The 27,531-nt window shown below is 42.0% G+C and overlaps 1 protein-coding gene across 2 annotated transcripts in view; it reads left to right on the top strand.

Moving 5' to 3' along the window:
• LOC126412375 (semaphorin-2A-like) overlaps positions 1-27,531 on the top strand; it is a 1,156,194-nt gene that overhangs the window by 1,033,387 nt on the left and 95,276 nt on the right. The window lies entirely within an intron of this gene.

Here is a 27,531-nt window from a genome sequence, read left to right as displayed (position 1 = left end):
TCTGTAAGGTGGTTAGGACGTCGCATACCCGGTTTACAGCGCAGCAGACATTGGGAGACAGTTAAACAGTGGAGACATCAGCCGGCCGCTGTGGCCGAGTGGTTCTAGGCGCTACAGTCTGGAACCGCGCGACCGCTACGGTCGCAGGTTCGAATCCTGCCTCGGGCATTGCTGTGTGTGATGTCTTTAGGTTAGTTAGGTTTAAGTAGTTCTAAGTTCTAGGGGACTGATGACCTTAGAAGTTGGGGTCCCATAGTGCTCAGGGCCATTTGAACCATTTGAAGTGGAGACATCAACACTAGTTATTATGTCACATCTTAGTAGCTGCTATATCTCAGATACATTCTGCTGCGAATAAACGTTTGTAAGGTTTCGGGGGTTTTGTTATTGCTTGCTTATTCTTGAACTGAGAACACTGTTTGAGGAGAAATGACAAGTTTAATTTCGCAATATTTCTCACCAAATTACAGCTTTTCACACAGTTTTCAACTCGGCAACATAAAAACAGTGCAATGGATAATGCATCTTGCCAACATCATAAAGTGAAATAAGTTTATACATAACAATGTTAAATATTAACTCTCTGAAAAAACATTGATCTTAAGCACAATATTATGAAAGTTTAATTGGAAGTTTCTTTACATTAATCCTAAGCACAATAATATGAAAGTTTAATTAGACGTTTCTTTACAGTATTGCTCCTACACATACATTATGATGTTAGTCAGTACTGCAAAAATCGTCCGATTCCGGTTCAAAGTTTGGTACTATTTAGGACGACACTCAAGTTTACGGTGGATGGTTAGTCAAGTGACAAATTTGAGCGCAAGATTACCCAAGGCCACTCGAGTTTACAGTAGGCGCAAGCTGGTGAACCAACAAAGCTTACGTCTCTGTATGCGGTATTTACCTTAAGCTGCGACGTGCTGCTGTCTGCAACGCCGCTCTCTCCCACTGAAATTCCTACAAAACTAATCTGGCCTTTGCTGAACTTTCCAGCAGAAACTTTCCCTATGTTTCTCGTTATGTGAGAAAACATGTACTCAGCCCTAGTCTTATTATGTGGCGATATATACGCGCATGGTTGGAGCAGCGTGCATATTATAGTGCCCTCTCAGTTCTCGCAAGAACAATTATCTAATTTGGCCGGTTCGTTTCTCCACAGTTGGAGCCAAATATTGCTGCAGCTAATTTTAGCTGGAGTGCTGCCTCTGTGAACGCAGTGTCCACACCAATTTCTTCTCTGCATCGTACGGAGCGTTTGCTCCGTTCTGCACTCGACGCCAGTTAAGAGAAGAGTCCACCACGAAAATTTCTCTCTTGACCTCTCATGGCAGGACTGCCTCATTCCACTGGGGTTCCTTTTTCACGTCACGTCTTTTTTTTACCAATAGGAGTGTTCCTCTTATTTTGTAGAAACGCCCTTTACCAGTCGCAAGGTCTCTTCTATCAAACTGCGTCGAAACTTCAGTAGTTTTCTACTTCCTAGTGAGTTTTCGCCAATCAGACGTTTTGTGCCCGTTATAGACGCCTAAAGTACACTGACCTTTCCGTGTGTTGCACTCAGTAGATGGAAATGTGTCACTTGCTTTTGTTCGTATACCATTGGAATTTCGAAACGCAGTTTCCTAAAGCTTCTTCTCTGCTCTTGTACCGATGCCCTCGCTACAGGCGGCCCTCCAGCTTGAATCACCTGGCCCGTGGTCGCTGTCCTCTTCCCTGCCACCCCTTTAAGTGGTCGCCGGCGTAACTCCCGCAGCGTGGTTTCGCTAGGCGTTGTGGAGCTGGCTTTTGAAAACTAAAAGCGACTCAACTCTTGTTCCCTGTTCTGCTTTCCGCTCAAAGACATGCATTGTATAGGAATGGTGTGTTAATTACCGTCCATTGACTATCATCCATTATTGCATTACATATTGATAGGCAAATGTTCTCATAACTGTCGATTTACGTTAGGTGTCATCTTCACCTTCTCACTGCGACTTGTAAGAGGTCACATGTAAAGTGCGAATCTGACCATTTATTCTGCTTTACACGAGAGAACGGAAGAGGATACGTAATAACGAGGTAACGAGTGTAACACAAGAACGCTGGGTTATTTTATATTGGCGCTAATCATCGGCACACATGATACAGCACTATACATTGCGCCCCAGGAAGCATAGACTCTAAAATGCATATCTTACGAGCTATGAGCACTTATTCATTTGTGGTAATGTGAGACAAATCTCTTCTACTGCAAGCTCTTTGCTTTCCATGTTAAGGGACAAAAGAAGAACATAATGTGTATTAAACATGGTCTCCATTATTCGTATCACAAGAACTACGAACATTTGTTAGGGAGAAGAGATATGTTTGACAGTATCTAAGATGAAGAAGTGCTCATAGCTCTTAAGATATGCGTTTTACAGCTTATGTTTAACCTAATTTTTCGCTTCGAATGATCGGTCCTGTCATATCCCTGAAAACCGATCATTCCTCCTGGGACACCCTGTACGGCTAGAGCCATGGTGTAAATCTTTGATATTCAAAGAGAATTACCTTTCATGGCGAGTGGAGTGTTTTTGATGAAGCAAGCAAAATAGCGTAGGGACAGAAGAATTTAGGTATCCAAATTTATGCGTAAACTGGAAATGCGTAAAGGTATTGCACTTTAATGCTGAATTGTAGCTCCAGTTTTCCTTAGCATTACTTACTTTGCACATATATCGGTTTGAAGCTTTTTGCCATCTTTCAATACAACCGAGGACGAATTTTAAAAGCAGAACACTAATTAATTACGATCAATGTAACCTCAAAAAATACCAGCACTCATACTCTGGTCGTTAGTGACGGTAGATATTTATGTTAGTGATTGTTAGACTTTCCAGTAACTGCTGCAACTCAGATACTTCCTGATGTATGCAGCGACATATGCCAAGTGCTTCAAGGATTTTATTAAAGTACATGAAATGAAGATAATGACAGTAAAGTAGGGCTAATGCAATATAAAATTTATACGACCTGTCACGTAGTCTACTTAATAATATCGAATATACAGTTTGAGGGCAGATAGGTTGTTTCCTAATAAACCAGTTTTATTTATCAGAAAACAGCTCTAACACAAAAGTACTATATGAACCGTGTGATTACAGATCCCTGAGCGTCAGCAAAGAGCATGATTAGGTGCTTCGTATATTTTTATTTTAGTCAGCCTTATACACATTCTCACTTGCTTACCTTAAAAGAAATTTATTGTACTATTAGCGAAGAGAAATATAAAGTTTGTGCTTTCTCACTCCGTTCAAGACTGATGCAAGCATCTAATGAACTTATTGCCTTTCTCACGTCTCCAGTACTCCAGCAGTTTTCTACCGATGGTATTTTTTTTCTGTCAGCATTTGTGCTATTGCTCTCACGGATCCTCGGGGCATTTAATATGCTACTTTCTTTTGTCAGCCACATTCCGTTCTCATCTGACCATTCTGTCGCTCACGCATCTGAAATCAACAAGCAAAGCAGACGAGACGGAAGACGAAAGTTTTCTGTTCTGCTAGCGCCGAACTGGAGAGGAAGCGAACTTCTTTGAAGGTTTGCTAAAAGACCGACAGCACGACCGAATGCAGTTGGCTCGCGCTTGCCTACCGCCTACACCATAGAGAATCCTCATTCGCTCTTGCTCGTTTGGTCGTTTTATCTTCGGTGTAAACTAGGCTTCGCAAGAATATAATTTACGCATCTTGTGCGGAAATGTCTGTAGCTGTGGTTAGACACGCCGTCAGACCGAGTCACCAAATACATATTTCTAAATGCTGTCTATGGTATTTTCTGCATTAGCTTCGAATTTGCCCCTTCCTTAATAACATAACCACAAAGAAAATAAAAACATCGTACTCAATTAATAAAGTATCTGATATGGTAATAATCTATGCAATAAGATTCGTGTTTTGTTTTATTTTTCAGCAGAGAGATTTGTTGGCAAAGAAAAGAATTCATTATCGAAGAACAATGAAAGTTAACGCGAAACCTGATCAAGCGTCTCATTTCTCTCTTTTGTAGGAAGCAGTCAGACCAAGTTCTTTTAAGTAACCTGGCTATACCGGACGTGTATATTCGAGGGCAGTTTTTCTTGCAGCACTAGAAAGAACAAACATAAAGCCATTTACCGCATTCCAGTAGGTATCTTGCAGCAATTCAAATGTAGAAGCCTGACATTTAAAAACCTCACGCCTTGAGTAACAAAGCAAAAATTATATCCACTAAGAAGTGCGCACAGTGATTCGTTATTATGTGGGCGGAAAAGACCAAACCTGCAGCCAGTCTCCGTGATGTTTGTGTACCTGATGTATGTCAGTGATGTACAAAGAGGTTTCCAACTTTTCGTCCCTGTCTCTTCTTCCATTTGGTTAATAATTTAAAAAATTGTCCGCCCTTGTACGTATTTGTGCCACATGTTACGGATCATTTATTTCAGATTGAGTTGTGTCCAGTAACAGTTCTTGACGCAGAGTTTCGTTTCGTATATGATCGTTTCTAAAGCAGACGCTTGTTCTGCTCATATACTTCATTTGTGCGCTCTACATTCTACTCAGTGTTTTTTTTTTGTGAGAAACAAGCACTCGGTAGTTTGTAGAACTGCTGGGAGAGCGATAGCTTTACAAAACTTCATTCTCTTGTCGCGACTGGTCTGTTCTTTTGCTTACAACAGATAGTAGTGCCAGTGGCTGTTCAAGAAATGTTCAAATGTGTGTGAAATCTTATGGGACTTAACTACCAAGGTCATCAGTCCTTAAGCTTACACACTACTTAAAATAAATTATCCTAAGGACAAACACACACACCCGTGCCCGAGGGAGGACTCGAACCTCCGCCGGGACCAGCCGCACAGTCCATGACTGCAGCGCCCCAGACCGCTCGGCTAATCCCGCGCGGCCCTGTGGCTGTTAATTGTGGTCTTCAGTCGGAAGTTTGCTTCTGTGCAGCTCTCTCCTCTATATAAAGATAGTTGTATGTCCTCCTAATATATAACACCTGTAGTTTCCCCATTCCTCGCAATCGTTTACAAGGCCATGCTGACTAATGTTACAAAGCCCAGTCAGTCAATCACCCAGTTCGTTGCCGCTGCAACTGCTGAAGAGACTTTTCCTCCTCTTCAGGAATAATGTTTTATGTTTTAGTCTTGCCTCTCCACATACATATCCCTGAAGTGGTTGCGCCTGTCATACGGCCCTCTGTATAGTTAAGATACACAGCCACTCTACCATGGCAACACACATGGCTCGTGATGTGTGATCGGAGAGGAGACGGCCGTGATTGGCGTTTCACACATATTTCAAAATTTCGCTACTTTCATTTCATATGTTAATCAATATCGTGGCCAACTCGACATCCCAGATAGCGTAAGGATATCACTTGCCCAGGAACTGACTTCTAAAACGATTTGTGTTCTTTTTGGATTTTTATCACCCCATAATGTCTTTTCTTTAGAAACCCTGACATTTTCTTTATACATATATTTCAGCTGGTGTCTATCGTAAATCTTCTCCTGTTCCCTGGAGGACCAACTGTGGTTCCAATTTTACATTAGGTCAGTTTTGTTAACCTTTAATAAGTGTAGATGGTAGATGCTAATGGAGATTTTATCACACAAAGTTGTAAGTTAAAATTTGGTTAGTATTTATATGTCTATGTCCTATATTTGTCCCTATGTATAAGTGATTTTCATTATTGTTAACAGCTGGTATGCGCACTAAGTCATCAGAGGTTTTTTTTCTGTTGTTAACGTTATCAAAAACGTAGGCAAAATCTATAAAAGCTATGTGTCATTACTGGTAAAATTACATTCTTTTAAGATCATTTGTTAAAAGGAAATGTGTTGTCTGTAGATGGTCTCCCCTTGTTAAAGCCACTCTGCTTTTCTCCTATAAAAGTTCCAAAGTTTTTTTAGCTCTCTTCTTTATTATTTTTGCACTCAGTTTTATTGATTTTTCGAAGCTTTTCATCGTTTGCTGCACTGATTTATTTTGAGGAACAATTGTACCTGGTGCGCCTTGTCTGCTGCACGGGAATCCAGAATCCGTTCATTTCGAGGCTTTCTGCTTTCTTATTGAAGCTGTTGTCATGTTTGTGTATTTTTATAGCTTCCCTGAACAAGCGGGTGTAATAGCTCTTCTCTACAGCAAGAATTTCCAAGTCGGTGACTTTCACTATGTGGTTGGCCTCGCATAACGCGTCCCCCGCCACAGTCAATTCCCACAATCAATTTCTCTACATGCCCCAACATACAGTGCCGCTTATCTTCAGTGATCCTGGAGTTGATTTATCGTCCAGTCATTCCAACCTAGACTTCTCCACAAAATGTTTAAATGTGTGTGAATTCCTAGGGGATCAAACTGCTAAGGTCATCGGTCCCTAGTCTTACACACTACTTAAGCTAATTTATGCTAAGAACAACACATACACCCACGCCCGAGGGAGGACTCGAACCTCCTTCGGGAGAGGCTGCGCAGTCCGTGCATGGCGCCTCAAACCGCTCGGCCTCTCCGCGCGGCAGGCTTCTCCACATATGCATGGTATACGGTATATTCCCGATATTGCAAGTGGGTCGCTTTTCTCTTTTGCAACCTGAGACAGTTTTTGATCTTCTTTATCGGTTTATAAGTAGTCTTTACGCAGTGTTTGCACAATATACGGCTGATTCTGTCCGTCACCGTGGAAAGTATGGCAGAAAGGCCGTACCTGACATTTCTTTTTCCGATATGTTACTTCATCGAGTGTTTGATTCTGCGGTACCTCTTATGTCATTGGTAGAGTACCTGTTGGTCCTCAGAAAGCTGTCCAGGTGTTAGATCTCTCGTCTGATGTGCTGCAGCCAGACATTGATCTTGCTCGCGTTACGAACCTCTTAATTATACCTCTTTTCTGCAGGTAGCGATACCTGTGTGTTGATTTTCGAAGCACGCTTTGTCCCAGGTTTTCACCATCCCTCGTGATCAATTTATCTAGAAATATATTTTTTTTTTCCGACGACTATCAGCATACTTGGAGGAATGAGTGATAACATACTGTGCTGTCTCACAACATCTTTATTCACCAGCGGTTTCGATCATGGACTATTTTCACAGTGGAAAAATATCTATTGTGGCAACTTCATATGTCATACATGCTATGTACTGAGAAAAGTGTACACCTCTGCTGACTTACAAACATCAAAATGATACTTAACGAAATAATGCCGGCTCAAGCAAGCAGAAAACATTAAAAACAGGAAAACATGTAACAGCAGCAAGTGCACGGCACCGTTGCTCAGGCACGACACGCAGTAGGTTAACAAACAACTGCACTTACACATTTTCCTGTTTTCAATGTTTTCCGGTTGGTTAAGCCGGGATTATGGCGTTAAGCAGCATTTTAATGTTTTCAAGTCAGTGGTGGTGTGTACTTTTCTGGTTAAATAATACTATGGCATGTGAAGTTGTCACACTAGATATTTTTCCGCTATGAAAATGGTCCATGATCGAAACCAGTGGTGGATAAAGATGTTGTAAGACAGCACAGTACGTTATGATGCATTTCTCCAAGTTATCTAGAATTAGTAGCTTCTTGTCCTTTTCTATCTCCAATGGTAAATTTTATGTTGACATGGAGGCTGTTCAAGTGTCTTAGGAAGTCAGCGAACAATCCCTCACTATGACTTCACACAACGTAGGTATCTTCGTCGTGTCTGTCCTTCGAATTGTTCCATGAAGAAATTGGCCACCACTGGAATAAGTGTAGTAACCATGGTGACACTTTCCAGCTGTTTGTAGAAGTTTCCGTTCCACATGGAATAGCTCGTGACGAGACACGCATGAAAGATACTTTCTAGTATCGAAAAGAAACTGAATCTGTACTACGTTATTGATCGCATATGTTTCTTGTCAGTTAGATTAAAATTTTTGATTTAGTGTGGGTTTACAATCCAACTGACAACAAAAATAATTATGCAGAATATGTTAATCCTGGAAAAAGCGTTCGACAATATAAAATGGTGCAAGCTGTTCAAGATTCTGAAAAAAGTAGGGATAAGCTATAGGGAGAGACAGGTCATATACAATATGTACAACAACCAAGAGGGAATAATAAGAGTGGACGATCAAAAACGAAGTGCTCGTATTAAGAAGGGTGTAAGACAAGGCTGTAGCCTTTCGCCCCTACTCTTCGATCTGTACATCGAGGAAGCAATGATGGAAATAAAAGAAAGGTTCGGAAGTGGAATTAAAATACAAGGTGAAAGGATATCAATGATACGATTCGCTGATGACATTGCTATCCTGAGTGAAAGTGAAGAAGAATTAAATGATCTGCTGAACGGAATGAACAGTCGAATGAGTACACAGTATGGTTTGAGAGTAAATCGGAGAAAGACGAAGGTAATGAGAAGTAGTAGAAATGAGAACAGCGAGAAACTTAACATCAGGATTGATGGTCACGAAGTCAATGAAGTTAAGTAATTCTGCTACCTAGGCAGTAAAATAACCAATGACGGACGGAGCAAGGAGGACATCAAAAGCAGACTCGGTATGGCAAAAAAGGCATTTCTGGCCAAGAGAAGTCTGCTAATATCAAATACCGGCCTTAATTTGAGGAAGAAATTTCTGAGGATGTACGCCTGGAGTACAGCATTGTATGGTAGTGAAACATGGACTGTGGGAAAACCGGAACAGAAGAGAATCGAAGCATTTGAGATGTGGTGCTATAGACGAATGTTGAAAATTAGGTGGACTGATAAGGTAAGGAATGACGAAATTCTACGCAGAATCGGAGAGGAAAGGAATATGTGGAAAATACTGATAAGGAGAAGGGACAGGATGATAGGACATCTGCTAAGACATGAGGGAACGACTTGTATGGTACTAGAGGGAGCTGTAGAGGGCAAAAACTGTAGAGGAACACAGAGATTGGAATACGTCAAGCAAATAATTGAGGGCGTAGGTTGCAAGTGCTACTCTGAGACGAAGAGGTTAGGACAGGAAAGGAATTCATGGCGGGCCGCATCAAACCAGTCAGTAGACTGATAAAAAAAAAAAAAAAACAGTTCATCACGTAATCCAGGTTTCCTATTGTTGCGATCTCTCTATTTAATAATTTATATTTTGTGTTATATTACGTAAACATCTGTTTCTAATATAAGACGAGCAACAGGAGGAAATATTGAACAGGTGCAACCTGCTTATGGCTCGGCGATAGAGAAAATTTTATCATTTTCATACGTCCATATTCAGAATATTTCTACTTCTGTCAGCAATATTGCAAGAGTTATAAATATGAGAAAACTGCACTCCCTATACTTTTCCATGTGTCGCGTAAAGCGAAAACGGATCAAACTTAAGGCTTCTGATAGTACTGGAAGTAAAACGTCAACAACACATCCGTGCACTCTCACCTGTTCGAAACGTACAACGGGGGTGCCAACTTTCCCATTCGTTTAAAACGAATACAAAATGTATACATGTTTCAAATTTCTACTGTCCTTCAAAGCATACACCAACAATGTGTACAGACCATTCCCGGCGAAGTGGAAGTCGTAGGATAGCCTTAACAGCGACGGTTGCGTTGATAGAGTGGAGCGGCCTGTTGTCCGACGAATCTCCGTAACTGTCTCTCTGTTACCGAAAACCGTAAATACTAGGAAAGAACGGATGAGCAAATTTTGTAAATTTTTTATCGACGAATAAGATGCAGACGAGTGGACCAAGACCGACAGTAAGACTCGCGGGAGCAAGCAGAACCAACTCGACCGCTGCACTGAGCGACAGAAGAAAAATTTTACAAGATGCGGGAAGCAGATGGACAAGGCGATTCCCGACATGTCACGGGCAGTGGTCCGCCTCACCGAACGACGACTGACCAAAGACGAACAGTCTTTCCTTCAAAATGTAGGGAACTTCGCTATCATCCAGAGAACTATAACTACAGGGGATATAATTGCTGATATCGAAGCAGCCATTCGTACCCTTCCATGTGAAAGAGTTGAGGGAATACGCACTGAAACCGCCAAAATACTCCGCCGGCTAATCCCGACAGCTTGCAACGTGATAAAAAAGAAGAGTTACAAGCTAACAAGAGTCTTAACGCCGACAAGGATATATTGGCATTGCCTGCCGAGAAGAGAAATGCAACCGTCGTAATGAAGACCGAAGATTATGAGAAGTAGGTCCGTGACCTGTTAGATGTGACGACATAGCGAAAACTAAGGGCAGACCCGAGGTATCGGATAACATGGAATGCGAAACGGCTAATCGAGGCATCTTTTCTGTCGGCGGGCCCCAACTACCTCGGCTGTTTGTATTACCAAAACGTCCGTAAGAATAGTGTTCCAGTAAGACCGACTGTTGCGCTCCTGACTCACCGACGTATAAACTGGCGAAACAGTTGGCCTCTCTGTTCCAGGCAAGCGTAGGATAGACTGACACATACATAAAGGACTCAAGACATTTCATTGGGAAGCTGAAGAAAGTAAAACTTGAACCAAACGACATCCTGGTCATCTTTGATGTCGTTTCTTCGTTTACCAAAGTGCCACTCACTGATTCTTTGGAGTACATTGGTTCCATTTTCCCGCAAGGCATTAATGAAGGAAACAAAGATAACTAATAATTCTAAAATAAGTTTTTTTGGATTATTAGTTCTTTCCAGCAGCTGCATTAACAGTCTTTTAGAAATTAAGTGGCTTTTATGTTGCAGTTTTAACACTCATTATCCCAGACGCATTTCGGCTGTTACAAAAGGCTTTGACGTTAGAGGTCTAGAAAGATTTGAGCGTTTTATTACCATATGATCATAGGTCCCTCTTATGAGCATTTTCGGCATATTATCGTTGACTTTTTCCGTATCTTTTTTCTTAAATTAGCATCTCTTTCGTGTTCTCTATTGTACGCTATATGATTTAAACACTACACACGATGTCTGGGTGCCAGTTCACATGTTCATCGGGAGGAATGTTATCATTTCGAAGCCGATAATTTTTTTCATAAACTGTTAGTGTAGGAATTTTACTTCCTCTTTTCAGCTATAAGGGTTATATATTTTTTCCTTGTACATTCGTCACTTGTATGTGCGTAATGTTACACTACTGGCCATTAAAATTGCTACACCAAGAAGAAATGCAAATGATAAACGGGTATTCATTGGACAAATATATTATACTAGCACTGACATGTCATTACATTTTCACGCAATTTGGGTGCATAGATCCTGAGAAATCAGTATCCAGAACAACCACCCCTGGCCGTAATAACGGCCTTGATACGCCTGGGCATTGAGTCAAACAGAGCTTGGATGGCATATACAGGTACATCTGCCCCTTGCAGCTTCAACACGATACCACAGTTCATCAAGAGTAGTGACTGGCGCATTGTGACGAGGCAGTTGCTCGGCCACCATTGACCAGACGTTTTCAGTTGGTGAGAGATCTGGAGAATGTGCTGGCCACGGCAGCAGTCGAACATTTTCTGTATCCAGAAAGGCCCATACAGGACTTGAAACATGAGATCGTGCACTATCCTGGTGAAATGTAGGGTTTCGCAGGGATCGAATGAAGGGTAGAGCCACGGGTCGTAACACATCTCATATGTAACGTCCACTGTTCAAAGTACCGTCAATGCGAACAAGAGGTGACCGAGACGTGTAACCAATGGCACCCCATACCATCACGCCGGGTGATACGCCAGTATGCCGATGACGAATACACGCTTCCAATGTGCGTTCACCGCGATGTCCCCAACAGGGATGCGACCATCATGATGCTGGAAACAGAACCTGGATTCATCCGAAAAAATGACGTTTTGCCATTCGAGCACCCAGGTTCGTCGTTGAGTACACCATCGCAGGCGCTCCTGTCTGTGATGCAGCGTCAAGGGTAACCGCAGCCATGGTCTCCGAGCTGATAGTCCATGCTGCTGCAAACGTCGTCAAACTGTTCGTGCCGATGGTTGTTGTCTCGCAAACGTCCCCATCTGTTGGCTCAGGGATCGAGACGTGGCTGCACGATCCGTTACAGCCATGCGGATAAGATTCCTGTCACCTCGACTGCTAGAGACCGTTCTAGGCGCTACAGTCTGGAACCGAACGACCGCTACGGTCGCAGGTTCGAATCCTGCCTCGGGCATGGATGTGTGTGATGTCCTTAGGTTAGTTAAGTTTAATTAGTTCTAAGTTCTAGGCCACCAATGACCTCAGAAGTTAAGTCGCATAGTGGTCAGAGCCATTTTTGCTAGAGACCGTTGGAATCCCGCACGGCGTTCCGTATTACCCTTCTGAACCCACTGCTAACAGTGATTGGATCTCGACCAACGCGGGCAACAATGTCGCGATACGGCAAACCGCAATCGCGATAAGCTACAATCTCACATTTATCAAAGTCGGAAACGTGATGGTACGCATTTCTCCTCCTTACACGAGGCATCACAACAACGTTTCACCAGGCAACGCCGGTCAACTGCTGTTGGTGTATGAGAAATCAGTTGCAGACTTTCCTCATGTCAGCACGTTGTAGGTGTCGCCACCGGTGCCAACCCTGTGTAAATGCTCTGAAAAGCTAATCATTTGCATATCAGAGCATCTTCTTCCTTCCGGTTAAATTTCGCGTCTGTAGCACGTCATCTTCGTGGTGTAGCAATTTTATTGGCCTGTAGTGTATTTTTATTCTTGAGTCACAGTCTTGTAGATTATTTTTGTCTTCGTATTCACCAGAGATGTGCTATTTTTTACAGGATCCATTATAATAAATAAGTATTGTCCTAAATAGCACACTCTATAGAGTCATCTAAAAATCTGCGTACTACTTCAACTATCGTGACATTTGTCTTAACGCGGGAGGGAACCAGCGGAGACTTCAGTCCATTTTCTGGTGCAGTGAATACTGCGTGAAGGAAAACAGACAGCGAGTTTCTCGAATTTTCTTGTTTTCCATTCAGTGATAAATGGCGTGCATGTGGATATGTACATTAGACAAAATTCTGTTGTGTGACATTTTGCCATGTTTTTGTGATAGCAAGTTATTTTACGTAGTTCTTATGAACACTATGTTATTGCGCAGCCACCAGCGGGACACACAATGGACGTCATTCGAAAAGAAACTGCCACCTAACGCAAAATTCTGTGTCGCTCCAACGATTGCAGTTCTTGTCACATATGCTGTCACTGGCAGTAGTCGACAGGTGACATGTGTGTTGGTTGTAAACGTTATTTCGCTCCGATAAAGCTCTGCGCTAGCCTTTGTGAGGGTGATATAGAACTCGATGAAACTGCGCTGTAAATCAAAGCGATGACTGTGGACGACTAACATGATATATTCTACCAGTAGTATCTTTTACATGCCATTTGTACTGTAGATAACATCATATACTACTACGGGAATTGGTACCTGAGTTTTGAAGTATGGGTGTTAACAAAACTCATATTTCAACGTTTCCACTTGATGCGGCAATATAAGTGGTACAGTGGCAACGTAAACTCACAGACCTGAGGAAAGAGTGGGAAGCTCTACAACGCAGTTGCTTTTCAGGAGGGAATAATACACCATTATTCCATCATGGTTTGTATAATTATTTCTTAGGTCACTTTTTTCGTAGTCGAATTCCAGCTTCCCAGTATCTTAGCAGCAAAATGAAGGCTCCAGGCTGCTTTTCCAGAGATTGAAAATTACCTCTTTACCCATATGAGATTATAGCAATTTGGAGTGCAGTGAATTATCCTTCCCTGGTACTGTATAACGTGACTAGAGTGCCTAGTAGTTGCTTTTGAATTTAATTCAGACTGGTGAAAACTTACCGTTTGTTATGATTTTAGAATCAGTAGGTAGTCTTTACATAAGGTCAAAATTTTTTGTAGACTGTATCTGATAGTCACGTAATAACAAATATCACATGTTGGGTAAGCGATATGCTGCTTCCCATTGTGATTTTTACAAGCAGCGCATGGATCATTTGATTCCGAAATTTTAACACTTCGACACGGGCAACGTCTTGTAGACTGCCTTCACAACAAAACAGAAATGAAATCGCTAGTTCTGCTACGAATGAAGCATTTTGAAACCACAGTAACTAAGATACGCCCTGATTACTTTGAACCTTTGTTTTGGGTCATCTTCTCGGAAAGAAGTAAGTTCGATTGCGCATGATTGTTGTCATAATAACTCGAACTATGGGCCAGAGAGAAGAATAATTTCTTAAATATCAGTAATTACATTCCAACGTAGGATATGTCCATTGTCGCCGAAGTGGCAGGTGATGAACAACAACACACATTGAACACATGGATAAAATAAAACAAAGGTTAACCTTATCAGACGACATAGCTCTTCCCTCTTAAAGTAAAAAGGGCGTAGGGGTATAATTACGTGGAATGAACAGACGTCATATATACGACTTCACAGAACAACAAATAAAAATGAATGTACTAGATAACGGTAGAGTAGCGAGTCACTGCTATGTAGTAATCAGCACTGGGGAAGATAAAAGTATAGGAATTATAGTAATTCTGTTACTACGGAGCAACTTTACGTAACTGGATACAGCAAGGAAGGTACACTATTGGCCATTAAAATTGCTACACCACGAAGATGACGTGTTACAGACGCGAAATTTAACCGACGGGAAGAAGATGCTGTGTTATGCAAATGCTTAGCTTTTCAGAGCATTCACATAAGTCTGGCGCCGGTGACGACACCTACAACGTGCTGACGTGAGTAAAGTTTCCAACCGATTTCTCATACACAAACAGCAGTTGACCGGCGTTGCCTGGTGAAACGTTGTTGTGATGCCTCGTGTAAGGAGGAGAAATGCGTACCATCACGTTTCCGACTTTGATAAAGGTCGGATTGTAGCTTATCGCGATTGCGGTTTATCGTATCGCAACATTGCTGCTCGCGTTGGTCGAGATCCAATGACTGTCAGCAGAATATGGAATCGGTGGGTTCAGGAGAGTAATACGGAACGCCGTGCTGGATCCCAACGGTCTCGTATCACTAGCAGTCGAGATGACAGGCATCTGCATGGCTGTAACGGATCGTGCAGCCACGTCTCGATCCCTGAGTCAACAGATGCAACGTTTACAAGACAACAATCATCTGCACGAACAGTTCGACGACGTTTGCAGCAGCAAGGACTATCAGCTCGGAGACCATGGCTGCGGTTACCCTTGACGCTGCATCACAGACAGGAGCGCCTGCGATGGTGTACTCAACGACGAACCAGGGTGCACGAACGGCAAAACATCATTTTTTCGGATGAATCCAGGTTCTGTTTACTGCTTCATGATGGTCGCATCCGTGTTTGGCGACATCGCGATGAACGCGCATTGGAAGCGTGTATTCGTCATCGCCATACTAGCGTATCAACCGGCGTGATGGTATGGGGTGCCACTGGTTACACGTCCCGGTCACCTCTTGTTCGCATTGACGGTACTTTGAACAGTGGACGTTACATATGAGATGTGTTACGACCCGTGGCTCTACCCTTCATTCGATCCCTGCGAAACGCTACATTTCAGCAGGATAACGCACGACCGCATGTTGCAGGTCCTGTACGGGCCTTTCTGGATACAGAAAATGTTCGACTGCTGCCCTGGCTAGCACATCCCCAGATCTCTCATTAACTGAAAACGTCTGGTCAATGGTGACTGAGCAACTGGCTCGTCACAATACGCCAGTCACTACTGTTGATGAACTGTGGTATCGTGTTGAAGCTGCATGGGCAGCTGTACCTGTACACGTCATCCAAGCTCTGTTTGAGTCAATGCCCAGGCGTATCAAGGTCGTTATTACGGCCAGAGGTGATTGTTCTTGGTACTGATTTCTCAGGATCTATGCACCCAAATTGCGTGAAAATGTAATGACATGTCAGTTCTAGTATAATATATTTGTTCAATGAATACTTGTTTTCCAGTCACATTTCTTCTTGGTATAACAATTTTAATGGTCAGTAGTGTATAATACGTGTGTAAGATGTTGGCCCAGAATTCAAGAAGCTGCGTAGGTAATTACGCGCGATTCCGTGAATTAAATGATCAGACGACGCAGAAAATGAAGAGGTATTAAGAATATGGGCAGAGCTGAAGTACACATTCCAGTCACATTATTAGTGAGACCACCGCCTACGTTCGACGTCAATGTGCAATAACCACTCACAGACGGCAGGTGGCTGCATAACCTCTGGAGAATATGTCAAGCGTGATCGTTGGTTTTCGGGCCTAACTTGGAATCACTTTCGAAACGGCTAAGTGTGTAAACTGCACGGATGCCGCCGTGATTAAAGTATACCCTGCGTGGCATAACTGTTTTATCCAAAACTGGTGCCGAGGAAACTGTGGTGCCCCAAGGCCCATACGTGTGAGGGGTGAACAACGGCTGTGGGAAAGTGTACGGGTGAGCAGAGGTGCAACTTTTGAACAACTGACCGCCCGATAAAGAAAGGGCTACCTACCGTGTTTCCTCAACAACTGGCCGCTGGATATGGGCTTCTGCAGGACGCCTTGTTCATGCCCCCATGCTGACTGCTGTTCGTAGACGACGAAGGCTGCAATTTACACGCCAGTACCGCAATTGGACGTTCAAACAATAGCGAAAGGTGATTTTTTCAGATTACAGACGGCCGTTGGTGTGTAGGGCATGAAACGCCTGGAGCTAAAACACCGGCCAACATCGCCCGAAAGGCCCCAGCTGGAGGAAGGAGCGTTAGTGCCTGGGGAATGTTTCCATGGTATTTCCTGAGTGATCTCGTCGTTCTGGAAGGCAAAGTTAATCAGCACAAGCATGCAGGTACGCTTGGGCTGCATTTCCACACCCACATGACTTTTGTTTTTCCTCGGCACGGTGGCATCTACCAGCACAGCAAAGCAACGTGCCACACAGCTCGCAGCATACGCGTTTGATTCGAAGAGGACCGGAATGAGTTTACCGTAGTCTCTTGGCCATCAAACTCGCCAGATATCAACACAGTCTAGAATCTGTAGGTCCACCTTGACTGGGCTGTTCTTGCGATGGATCCTCAAGCGAGAAACCTAATTCAGCTGGCCACGGCACAGGAGTCGTGATAGTTTCACATTCTGTCGGTATCTCCCAGTACTTCAATGACACTCTTCCTGCACGTCTCGCAGGTGTCCGCGCTGCAAAAGGTGGTTACTCCGGCTTTTGACAGGAGGTCACATTAATGTGACTGTGCATTCGGGTAGCGGTTATTATTCAGGAAGACGACAGCCTGATATTGCTCGTGCTGCCATTGCGCTTCTTGCCTAGTCAAACTGTCGGAAAAAGGACTGTACACTGAAAAAGGTGGGACAGAAGATTTTATTTTTTCAGCTCGTTCATACGCTTGGAAATATTGGAAAATCAAGTTCTGAGAACTAAATTTACGTTGGATAAACTTTCTGCATTCATTAAACTTTGAAAATTTCCGAGTTTTTTTTCAGTTTTTTCAGAAAATCTGTTTCTTATGTTCCGAGCTCTTTGGCATCTCGGCCCTTTCAGGAAGAACACGAAGTGATTACAGATTCGGTATCTACAACTTTTTTCTGCACCCAATAGCAAGGGTGCTACAATTAGTCAAAAAATAATGATTTTTCAAACTTCGTGTAAGAAGGTAAAATGCGAATGTTTGGACCCTTCTATTTCAGATTCTGTTTGTATGGTAGAAATATGGCTCTGAGCACTATGGGACTCAACTTCCGAGGTCATTAGTCCCCTAGAACTTAGAACTAGTTAAACCTAACTAATCTAAGGACATCACACACATCCATGCCCGAGGCAGGATTCGAACCTGCGACCGTAGCGGTCTCGCGGTTCCAGACTGCAGCGCCTAGAACCGCACGGCCACTTCGACCGGCGGTAGAAATATATTTTATCTTATACTTTAGAACTGAGTATCACACTTTTCGGCATAGACAGTATCACTGACATTACATGCAGTACCTACTAACATATAAGAAGACTAACTGCGTACATGTGCCCCGCAAGTTTTATAGAGAGTCCGCCAGAAAAATCTATACACTCTTTGTCAGGTTCTATCGAGATATCGATATTTACGTTCGATTTGCGTTACGAGTGTGTTGTAGTACGGTCTTTGACTCAACAGATGTTAGTACTCTCTTCTCGGTATTGAGAAAACAAGATGGTTGGGGTACGCCTGACATTCGAGCAACGAAAATGTATTGTGAAGTGGTTTTCCAAGTTTGATTATACCGTTGAAGTGCAACGTCAGTGGAGGCAGGAGTTTGAAATAGAATCGCCAACCTTTCTAACAAACACATCACTGACAAGTCTGAATTACATGGAACGATTCGTGATATTCACAAAGGAAGATCAGAAGAAAGCGTATAGCTACAAGTCCTGCTTTGTCGGCTGTCATGTTGGAAACGATTGTTAATTCTCCACGGAAGTCTGCTATGCAATGTGCACGTGAAGTAGAGGTTAGCAGTACAAGTACACGAAGAATTCTGAAAGCTGCAAAGTGGAAAGTTTTCATTCCAAGATTACTGCATGTGATTAATGATGACGATCCTAATCGCCGAATGCAATTTTGCGAATGGTATCAGCAAATGGTAATTGATGACGAACAATCTGTGACGAAGGTAGTGTGGAGTGACGAGGCACAATTTAAGCTTAATGGAATCGTGAATCGGCATTACAGTGTGTACTGGGCACCGGGAAATCCGCATATTTATGTGGATAAAGCCGTCAATCTACCAGGGGTTCATGTGTTTTGTGGATTATCATCTAGGGGCTTAGTAGGACCCTTTGTCTTTGATGCTACTGTCACTGGAGAGCCGGCCGCTGTGACCGAGCGGTTCTAGGCGCTTCAGTCCGGAACCGCGCTGCTGCTATGGTCGCAGGTTCGAATTCTGCCTCGGGCGTGGATGTGTGTGATGTCCTTAGGTTAGTTAAGTTTAAGTAATTCTAAGTCTAGGAGACTGATGATCTCAGATGTTAAGTCCCATGGGGCTTAGGGCCATTGGAACCATTGTCACTGGAGAAGTGTACCTGGAATTGTTACGCAGATCAATTTTGGTGGGTATACGTGCTCTTTATGGAACTGATGAATAGGCCTTCTACCAACAGTACGGGGCGCCACCTCACTACCACCTAACCTTACGAGCTTTCCCGGATGACAATTTTGCAGGGCATTGAATTGGATGAAGAGGGCCCACGGTCGCCAGATCTAACACATATGGACTTTAACTTGTGGGAAACTGTGAAATATAACGTCTATTGACGTAAGCCACATACGCTGGAGGAATTTCGCCAGGAGATTACAGCGACATGTGCGGCGATCTCCACTGTAACATTGACTGACGTAGTTACGGCGACCGCTCGTCGTTCTGTTATTTGTCGAGCCGCCAACGGTGAACATTTTGAGCATTTCAAGTATCCATGTGCTAAACTGAAGATTGTACAACATTTGTCATCAATTATTAGATGTAAAATAAACACATGAGTAATACTTTTCGTCCCTTAAAGTATGCATGCATTTTTCTGGCGATCTGTGTAGTTCCTAAAGCCAGGAAGAGAAAGTGCAGAAGACAATAAGTGGTTTAGACTGCATACTACAACTGTACAATTGTCATATGCTTTCCACCCAAGCCTTTAGTGGATGTGATAAAACAACCGCTTTTTTCGGCCAAGGAAAAATGATGTTTTGCAGCATTATAAAGAAACACGAACGTCTAAACTCAGGGGCACTTTCAAGAAACAAGACGGCACTTGTGCCTAAAGAATAACAGCCGGAGAACAATTTATTATAGCACTGTATAGTGGAGGTGTCAGCGATTCCCAGACGCTAGGCGGTTTGCGGAGTTACCGTCAAGTCCTAAGTTGAATGGGAAACTGGAATCCTCCTGAGAAATGGATCTGGACTCACAGTAACCACAGCATCAAGCCTGTTCTGATGAGCCCAGATCCAGCACCTGAGTCAGAGACTTCATGTTGTTGTTTCCTGTTCATGCAAGAGGAGCTGTGGTGGAGCATACTGCTCCAGAAAAAGAGGTATGAAATGCTCTCCCATTCACAAAAACGGCAGTGGAGTGAACTGTGAAGTCTTGCCTGAGTTTTTATACGAAGAAAGTGAAGAAGTAGTAGATTTTACGGAAATTATTCGCGGTAACAGACGTCGTAATCAACGAACTGAACGAGGCTGACTCACTGTTCGAAGAACAGGTCATCTGGGACCCGCTCGATGTATTTACCCTGAGTCCACTACTTAAGACATTTCTGGTTTCACCGAGAAACTTGACCTATCAATATGTTGGAAGTGACTTACACATCCACTTCGAGTGCCCCAAAGGTTAATGTACAGTGACAGAATTATTACATACACAGAAGTCATAATAGTAGGTACTAGTAAATGTTAATGCCTTTCTAATTGTAATAAAGGTAAATATGATTTCATTTGTATTGCATGGTGTCTTTATAAAAGTAGAATTATCAACATATTTTGGTTTGATGTCGCCGATTATTTAATACGTAAACTCTAAGATAGAAAAAAGGACACACCATGAAGGAATTATGCGAATAGGACGGAAATCAGTAGATGTGATGTACATGAAGACGCAAACAGATGATTACAAGTTGAGAAAATCAATATAGCGTTGGCCCACCTGTGGCCCTTACGCAAGCAGTTATTCGGCTTGGCACTGATTCACAGAGTTATTGAATGTCCTCGTGAGAGATATTGTTCCAAATTTTGTCCAATTGCCACGTTAGATGTGAAGATCCCCAGATGATTCAGCGAGGAGTGAAACAGTATATTGCTCCCTCCTACGTACATCTCGCGAAGAGACCATGAGGATAAAATCAGAGAGATTAGAACCCACGCAGAGGCATACCGATAATCCTTCTTTCCACGAACAATACGAGAGAAGAGTAGAAGGGAGAACCGATAGAGGTACTCAAGGTACCCTGCGCCACACACCGTCAGGTGGCTTGCGGAGTATGGATGTAGATGTAGATTGAAGGGCCCTGGCTCTCCAAACGTTCTCAATTGGGGAGCGATCCGACAATTTTACTGGCGAAGGTAGGGTTTGGCAAGCTCGAAGACAAGCAGTAGAAATTCCCGCCATGTGAGGGGGCATGGGGATGGAGGAGGAAGGAGGGGGGGGGGATTATCTTGCTGAAATGCAAGCCAAGGATGGCTTGCCACGAAGGGCAGCAAAGAGGGTCGTAGAATATCGTCGATGTACCACTGTGCCGTATGGGTGCCACGGATGACAGTTCCCGTACAGCACTCGTGGCTGCCGCATCACGGTCGCGAAGTGGGGCCGAGGCAGTTTCAGATAAGTTTTACAGTCTGACGATAATTTATGGATTTGTAGTTTTAGCTTGACGATGTCCACTATGGACAAACGATAGATACTGTTATTCTGAAGAAGGTTGGGTTATCCCGACTGAAACCTAGGTAAATTCTAGGTAAACGATGCAACTGAAGCTGTTCATTATTAAAATTAAAATTAATCTTTTCATACACTTCCATACTAAATTTCCACGTTACTCCTTTTTTTACAATCGCCTATAGCCTTTCGAGTTACAAGGGTGTTAATCATAACTAAACGGAATTTATTAATTTTACAGATATAAAGTGAACTGTTTAAATATACACTCCTGGAAATTGAAATAAGAACACCGTGAATTCATTGTCCCAGGAAGGGGAAACTTTATTGACACATTCTTGGGGTCAGATACATCACATGATCACACTGACAGAACCACAGGCACATAGACACAGGCAACAGAGCATGCACAATGTCGGCACTAGTACAGTGTACATCCACCTTTCGCAGCAATGCAGGCTGCTATTCTCCCATGGAGACGATCATAGAGATGCTGGATGTAGTCCTGTGGAACGGCTTGCCATGCCATTTCCAACTGGCGCCTCAGTTGGACCAGCGTTCGTGCTGGACGTGCAGACCGCGTGAGACGACGCTTCATCCAGTCCCAAACATGCTCAATGGGGGACAGATCCGGAGATCTTGCTGGCCAGGGTAGTTGACGTACACCTTCTAGAGCACGTTGGGTGGCACGGGATACATGCGGACGTGCATTGTCCTGTTGGAACAGCAAGTTCCCTTGCCGGTCTAGGAATGGTAGAACGATGGGTTCGATGACGGTTTGGATGTACCGTGCACTATTCAGTGTCCCCTCGACGATCACCAGTGGTGTACGGCCAGTGCAGGAGATCACTCCCCACACCATGACGCCGGGTGTTGGCCCTGTGTGCCTCGGTCGTATGCAGTCCTGATTGTGGCGCTCACCTGCACGGCGCCAAACACGCATACGACCATCATTGGCATCAAGGCAGAAGCGACTCTCATCGCTGAAGACGACACGTCTCCATTCGTCCCTCCATTCACGCCTGTCGCGACACCACTGGAGGTGGGCTGCACGATGTTGGGGCGTGAGCGGAAGACGGCCTAACGGTGTGCGGGACCGTAGCCCAGCTTCATGGAGACGGTTGCGAATGGTCCTCGCCGATACCCCAGGAGCAACAGTGTCCCTAATTTGCTGGGAAGTCTTGGCGTGCATCCGTGCGTCGCTGCGGTCCGGTCCCAGGTCGACGGGCACGTGCACCTTCCGCCGACCACTGGCGATAACATCGATGTACTGTGGAGACCTCGCGCCCCACGTGTTGAGCAATTCGGCGGTACGTCCACCCGGCCTCCCACATGCCCACTATACGCCCTCGCTCAAAGTCCGTCAACTGCACATACGGTTCACGTCCACGCTGTCGCGGCATGCTACCAGTGTTAAAGACTGCGATGGAGCTCCGTATGCCACGGCAAACTGGCTGACACTGACGGCGGCGGTGCACAAATGCTGCGCAGCTAGCGCCATTCGACGGCCAACACCGCGGTTCCTGGTGTGTCCGCTGTGCCGTGCGTGTGATCATTGCTTGTACAGCCCTCTCGCAGTGTCCGGAGCAAGTATGGTGGGTCTGACACACCGGTGTCAATGTGTTCTTTTTTCCATTTCCAGGAGTGTATTTGAATTTTATATTTAATAGTTTAACATTGCGAGGAATATAATAAAACGAGAAAAGGTGGTAGCAGTGACAGTCGAATCCGAACAAACGAAATACCAATTGGTGAACTTAACTACGGTACCGCGGCACCAATACTTCAGGTAAAGCTAAAAAATTCCTCATACTCTTCTAGTAAATCTTTAGAGACTGTTTTACTTTCTACTACAGCCTAGTCAGGCGTAATATTCTAGGAGCCCTAAAGGGGCAACTATCTGCCTCTCCTCACATAGTTTGAGCAAAATCGGTAACCCCATGCCATGCCCACTCTTAATAGATTTAAATTTGGAGAAGGTCTACTTAACTCTCATTTTCTCTTCAGAAATGTTCTGCAGATTGTAACCTCCCCAAAAAAAATAATATGAATAGTATTCACGTTTAGTGTAACCTCCCAACAGAAAAGTTCCGGAACCTCCCAACAGTAAAAAATATAACTATAACATTGACATTTATCGTAACCTCCCAATAAATAAATTGCGTAACCTATCAATAATATAATGTGACTAATCTGTCAATAAAAAAGTTGTGGCTCACTTATAACCGTTCAATAATTGGCTGTGAATTTAAACTGGTGAATTTTGGACGTCAGCAGCGCTGCGTCATGGCCCTGAAAGATCATTCTGAATAAATTGAAAATTCTCACCTCAATAAGGTCGCCGGATAACGCGTATATATCTGCTCCTATAAGAAATTTTTCTGGCACAGCCCTGTGCAATGCTGGCCGATAGATTTCTCATGTATAAAAAGAAACAACTGATTTTTCTTTACAATAATCAGGATGACCATGGATTGGAGAAATTAGTAAGTTCTTTAAATTGAGATGAATGATTATCAAAAGTTAATTTTTTATAAGGAAGATTATTATTAAGAGATTTTTTTAAAAACATTTACATGGGGCTTGACATAACAATAGTACATATGCGCGAGGCTGCTTTTCGCTTATATTATATCGCTCAGGCTCCGCCATCGCTCCCCACGACCGGCCCAGCCAACTGCACACACACGACTGCTCGCTACTACTACACAGTTCCAACTGCATACAACACTGCTCTCTGGTCAGAGATTCTCTTACAGCTTACATATCGCAGGCAGCGCGTGAGCAATCCATCGAAAGTACATCTGCTCGAGTGCGCTAGCAACAAATTCCTTAATCATGGACCTCTTACATAACCCTCCACTGGGGTGGCAAGAATTTGGCAGTGATGGTGAGTCAATTGGAATTGCCATGAGCAACAAATTTTTCTATAATGTGTTTAGTTACTAAGTCTACAGTCACAGAGTATATACGTTATTGATAAGTGCACAACATATTAAGAAATGCAATAGAGTGCACACACACTGAGTACAGAATATATTAAGAAATGAAATAGAGTGCACACGTATTGAGTACAGAACAAATTAAGAAATGAAATAGAGTGCACATGCACTGAGTACAGAACATATTAAGAAATGACAAAATGATTACGCAATGAGTACAAAATATATTAACAAATGACATAAAGTGCACATGCACTGTATAAGTCTTTAGCATTTTTACATGAACTGATCACATTAACAAATGAAATGAAGTGCACACGCACTGTATAAGTCTTCATCATTTTTTACAAGAACTGAATACATTAACAAATGAAATAAAGTGCACACGCACTGTAAAAGTCTTTAGCATTTTATAAGAACTGGATAAATTAAAAATAGAAATAAAGTGCACATGCACTGTAAAAATCTTTAGCATATTTAGGACAACTGATGATATTAACAAATGAAATGAAGTGCACATGCACTGTATAAGTCTTTAGCATTTTTTACAAAAAACTGAATACATTAACAAATGAAATAAAGTGCGCACGCACTGTAAAAGTCTTTAGCATTGTACAAGTACTGAATACATTAAGAAAAGAAATAAAGTGCACACGCACTATAAAAATCTTTAGCATAGTACAAGTACCAAATACATTAAGAAAAGAAATAAAGTGCACACGCACTATAAAAATCTTTAGCATATTTAGGGCAACTGATCATATTAACAAATGAAAAAAAGTGCACACGAACTGTAAAAGTATATCATTTTTACGAGAACTAGGAAAGGAATGGGATGGATAGCATCATGATTGTAGCACAGTAGGTTGCATGTAGCTGCACTGAAAGTCCATATCTTTCTACAGAAGCACAACAACACGTGAGACAATCTGAAATTCTCTTCCCTGAAGCATTTATAAGTGTAGCCAAGACACTGAAATATTACATTAATATTGTATGTTGTCACTTTGGTAGTACATTAGGTACACCAAACAGTACAACCATAATAACATCTCCATCGTTCAAGGTGGTGGGCAGCTTGATATGTCAACACCACATTCTTGTAGAATTCATTCTCTTACATCAACGTAGAATTAGTGCTAAAACCAAATATTGTGCTCCATGACCGTGAGGATGGACAGGACATATGGATATTGCAGTAACTGGTGGTAATTAGGTCATAAGGTGAAGGATACATTAAGTCTTATGCTAGTCATAATTCTGAATTACACTAGTGTATCAACCGATTTGAGTAATTATTGGCACTCATTGGCTAGTTACTAAATATTTCTATGTATGTATGGAGTATTACAGAACATTATTCATAAGTCATCTTATTACAGTAATGATTGGCATCATAAGTCATCTCATTACAGTAATTATTGGCACTCATTGACCTGTTACAAAGAATTTTTATGCATTATTCAGAAGTCATCATTCAAAACAAGAGTTAATTATTGGCATAGCATTTGTGCATAAGTCATCATATTACAGTAATTATTGGCATAGCAATTATGCATAAGTCATTATAGTAATCATTGACATTGCATTTGTGCATTAGTCATCTTATAACAGTAATCATTGGCATTCATTTATGCATAAGTCATCTCATCACAGTAATCATTGGCACAGCATTTATAGAGTGTAACAAAACATCATTCATAACTCATCTCATTACAGTAATTATTGGCATCGTGTCATCTCATTACAGTAATCATTAGCATCATATCTCATTACAGTAATTATTGCCACTCATTGGCCAGTTACAAAGCTTTTTTTATACATTATTCAGAAGTCATCATTCAAAACAAGAGTTATTTCATGTAGCATCAAGCTGCTAGTGCTTACATAAGATATCATGTAAGTGACATAAGGCATATTTAAAATGTAAGACATTGTAACTATTACTCAAGGTCTGTAGTCCACTAATACATAGACATAATGGAATCAATACATCGGAAAAATTTGCATTATATTTAGGATTAAAAATATATCTTCAACTGGTAGCATTATTTATTTGTATACTGGTAATAGTTGGGACTGGTAATAATAAATTTTTTGTGCTAGCAATGCATTGCATTGGGATCGATAGTCAATTGCTGGGGCATGAAAATATTTGCTTTTGACTTATTGCTGGAAATAAGGATTAATAACGTCATTCGTCATGAGTCAGCTGCAGCAAGATTATGAAACAAGTAGAGTATATGTGAACGCATTCATGAATGATACACACAAATGGGTAAAAAATGCAAGTATTAGAACAGGTTTCACAACTATGTGTTTATAGCATATTAATATCATGAAAAGCTTCTCCTGGAAAAATACAAAATGGATTATTGACCTGAAAGGAAAAATGTATATTATGCTGAAAAGTAGTAAACTTTGAATTAATAGGTAATGAAACGTGTACTGAATATGTATGTACTCCAGCTGTCTTTCCCAAAACTTTTAGTGATTATACTATGCGACATAAGACATACTGTCAAAAGGAACTGCAACAAATACTTAAATAACTACATAGCATTTCTTAACTAACAGAAAATATATAAACTTCATCATTATCATCGTCTGCAAAGAAAAACTTTATTATTCATATTACCATAACTTCATCATTATCATCATCTGCAAAGAAAAACTTCATTATTCATATTATCATATTCTTCATGTAACCATTCATCATCATTTATTATCATCTGCAAAAAACAGACACTTCATTATTCATATTCATATTACCATTTACTTCTTACAACTATTCATTATCATTCATTACTTCCTATAGTATAGAGTTTCTTACTTCTAGCATATTTCATCACTAAAAATTAACATGTGTAGTTCTATCTGACAGCCTGCATTAATCACCTCGTATTCTGAAAGAAAAGTAATTAGTCAAAACTGCTATCATACGATGTGTATAGTATATTCTTGTTAACGATTGTTAATTCTGATCCATTTACTCTTCATGACAAATTATTGCAATTTCTTTCGTTCATTCTGAAGGTGAAATTTCCATTTCATAGTAAACCACTGTGGTTGTATAATTTATTTCCTTTACACGGTGTTGTTTTCTGAAAATGATGAATATGGATTAATATCTTGCATTTAAATCATATACTCATTAAATAAAAACTTGTTTCTAGTGATAAACTAAGCATACAGCATAGCATGACAGAATACGTAATAGGTCAAAACCATAGACAATTTTCAAGTACAAAAAAAG

The sequence above is a fragment of the Schistocerca serialis genome, chromosome 7, assembly GCF_023864345.2.
Source record: "Schistocerca serialis cubense isolate TAMUIC-IGC-003099 chromosome 7, iqSchSeri2.2, whole genome shotgun sequence".
NCBI lineage: Eukaryota > Metazoa > Arthropoda > Insecta > Orthoptera > Acrididae > Schistocerca > Schistocerca serialis.
This window is presented reverse-complemented; position numbering and strand designations above follow the sequence as displayed.